We start from the raw sequence: 3,331 nt of genomic DNA, 5'->3' as shown, positions 1-3,331 counted from the left end.
TGCAAAACCACCCCCCGGAAACGCAGACCACTGGCGCCACAGTCGACCTTCCCGCCCCACCCAGCAGCCCTCGCGCGAGCGCGAGCGCACTAGGGGGGGCGGGGCGCTAAGGCAGCGTCACTGCGTTGCTAGGAGACGGGTGGGTCGCATAGGCCTCGACCGTTGGCTTTTCGCTCGTCCAGCCCAGGGATCCGGAGTGTAGAACGCGCGGGCCGGCCCCTCCCGCCCGGGCCGGTGAAAGCTCCGGGCAGGGGCGCCTCTGGTCGGCCAAGGTCGTCGAGAAAGGATAGCCACGGAACCCTGGACCCCAGGTTTGGGCGAACGCTTGGTTTTTAGGGCCCGCCCCTCCGCCCCGCCCTTACGCCTGAGCGGGCCCCGCCCCGGAAGCTCAAGCGCCGCCTCTTCCGCCCGCCTTTTCCCGGCTCCCTCCTGGACCCTAACCAAGGTGGCAGAAAGAGGGTTTTAGGGGCCCGGAAAGGCGCGTCAGTCCGCCGTGGGGCTGTCGAAAGCAGTGGATTTATGCCGACTTGTACATTCGAAGCCTAGCTCAAGAGGGCATATTTGGACATTTGTTTTTGCCTTTGACCTGAACCCAATTGGGAAGGGGAGTTTATTACCAAGACCCAGAGTTGTTTAGCTGCCATTGGCCATGATTACCTGGGACACCTGGCGCCCTTGGCATAAGAATACGTTAGGGAAAACCACGGAAGATAGACTTTCATTTGGAAAAGGAGATGAAAGCGCTTTTACTAGAGAGAAAGCTAGTTTTACAAGGTGGGGAATTTGGAGTGGCTGGGTACATCAGGTACCTATTACATTAGAATATTTTTCTCTTAGAATTGCCAGTTATTTGAGATTTGGAGGTTTTTTTGGTCAAACCCTAATGCTGTATAATAAAAATCTGATTTCACAACCTAAGACACATGGATCTTTCAAAGAAAAATGATTTTGTCATTTCCTGTTTCTACAGATGAAAATAAAGCGCTTTTCTGAAAGCATTTTAGACCAGTTATTTTATTGCCAACAGTCCATTAATAAGACACGACATTTCAGAAGTCCTGACTTAGTAACCAAATTATCCCAGAATCTCGGGGATAATTCAGGAATTGTAAATTAATCTGCCCTAAAGTTAGCTTCATTTTGTATATTCTGATAAATTGAAAGAGTCAGTTGCAGCTCATAGTGACCATGTAGGACTGGTTAGAACTGCGCCTTAGGCCTTCTGGGCAGTCATCTTCATGGGAGCAAACAGCCTCATCTTTCTCCTGTGGAGCAGGTGGTGGGTTTGGACTGTCAGCCTGACTTAGGGGTCAGCATTTAACCTACTCCATCATCCATGTTCCTGCGTTAGTTCAGAAAGAAAAGAAAGACTTTTGACATGTCAGATATATTTAGAAGATTTGTTTGTTGTTGTTAGGCGCTGTCAAGGTGATTCTGGCTCGTATCAACCCTATGTAACTGGTCTTGTGCCAGCCCTCACAATTATGTTTAAGTCCACTGTTGCAGCCAAAGCTGCCAAGAAAGATACTGATTTCCCCAGACGTCCTACTAAATGCAGCATATTTTGCTCTTTATTAAAATGTAACATTTTTATATGTAGATTTGATAGAATGGACCTGAATGTGCTAAATGGTTACAGAATGATAGTCAATAAATACTTTAAAAATTAAAAGAAGAAAAATCTTGATTATGTACCAGCTTAAAGCAAAAAGGCCTTGGGTTAAAATAAAAGTGAAGATAGTATTACTACCTTTGGAAGATATACTGATGTGTAAAAGCACTTCAACCGTTTTTTGTGTGTGTGTGTATGTGTGTGTGCCTGTATGGATCAGCAGGATGTACAACAGGAGTGCTAGTGACAGAGTAATTAAGTACGTGACTGGTAAATAAAAAGTGTGCAATTTGAACCCGCCAGAGAAAAGACTTGGTAATCTCCATACAAATGTATAGTTTACGAATCCCTGTAGTAGCAGATCTACTCTGTCCTATTAGGTCGCTATGCATTGAAATGGGCTTAATGGCACACAAGACCACACCACATATCTTGAACTCCTTTATTGGTTACTGCTAGTATACTGTGGGATGTCTAGTGTGGCATAGTGGATTGCGTACTGAGCTGCTGACCACAAGGTCAGTGGTTCAAACCCATTTGCTCCACTGAAGAAAGAGAGAGCTGTCTACCCCTGTCAAAATGTAAAGCTTCCGAAGCCCAAAGGGCTAGTTCTGCTCTGACCTAGAGGGCCCACATACACGCGATGGCAGTGAGTTTGTTTCATTTTTAGTATATTTTGTAACAAGGAAGCCATTAACTCCCATATTAAAATGAATGTAAGCAAAGGTCAGGCATTTTACTGAAACAAAAATAGCACATTCATGATTTTGTCAGGTATTCCAAACTTTACTTACATTTGTACAACAGCAATTAATTGTCTTGAACACACAACATGAGTCTGCACATCAACTAATAAATGAGGATTAAAACTTCAGAAGAGCCAGTTGTTAAAAATGTCCTCCTTTTTCTTTTAGTTCTGAATGATTTATATATTGGGTTTGTATTGCAAAAGTGAAAACAACCCTAATGATAACATTTACTGCGTTTATCACAATAAGAACTGTGTGCCTCAAGTCACTTCATTGAAATCTGGAAGTCAGTCCAAACAATTGTGGGAATTATGGTTCCTGAATAGAATGGGCATGCCATAGTCTTTAGCTAAATGCAACAAAAATCAGGAAGGGGTGGAGGGACCAAAAGACAATTTCCTTATTTTTCATAGAAAAGGGTCTGTGTGATTGAAATGTGGAGTTCACACAAATGATTCTCAGCCTTCCCTAGTTCATTGTTTTTCATTAGCCCTAGGGAACTTTGAGGCTATCTCGACCATATCAGGGAAGTTTATCTGAAATGCAATTCCATTGGCTTAGCTTCCATTTTCTTTTCCTTTTTTCCTCAATTAAATCCTGGTAAGGCAAAATTTATATTTCTTAAGCACTTGTTGTCAACCCCACTTTTCTAAGTCTAGCTTTGTAAAGAATAGGGTAAACCCCCCTTTTCTAAGTCTAACTTTGTAAAGGATAGAGTAAACCCCCTTTTAAGTCGATCCTTCCAACTCGTCATGTGTTGGGCCTGATGTTCACCTTGTGATGGGTGAGCATTTCTGATGGAGAGGATGACCATCTTGCCATCTTTTCTCTCCTGTACATCAATGTATTTCTTGCCATAATGAACTTTTATCACTAAAAGTTTATCAATAAATAGAAAAATAAGCTTATTTACAGAAACTACTTTATAAGGTTGGACTTTAATATGTTTCAGTCAACACAAATGTATTTT

General features: G+C 42.9%; 1 protein-coding gene across 1 annotated transcript in view; it reads left to right on the top strand.

Moving 5' to 3' along the window:
• Positions 1-208: 208 nt before the first annotated feature.
• The window catches only part of MEIG1 (meiosis/spermiogenesis associated 1), a 6,298-nt gene continuing 3,175 nt past the window's right edge, over positions 209-3,331 (top strand). The window contains exon 1 of the mRNA XM_004714105.3: positions 209-311. The gene's annotated coding sequence lies outside the window, so the exon portion shown is untranslated. The remainder of the gene's footprint in view (positions 312-3,331) is intronic.

Source organism: Echinops telfairi, unplaced genomic scaffold, assembly GCF_000313985.2.
Source record: "Echinops telfairi isolate 266 unplaced genomic scaffold, ASM31398v2 ScPeMD7_7474;HRSCAF=8512, whole genome shotgun sequence".
Taxonomy (NCBI): Eukaryota; Metazoa; Chordata; class Mammalia; order Afrosoricida; family Tenrecidae; genus Echinops; species Echinops telfairi.
Note: the sequence above shows the minus strand (reverse complement) of the source record. Positions and strands in the feature narration are given on the sequence as shown.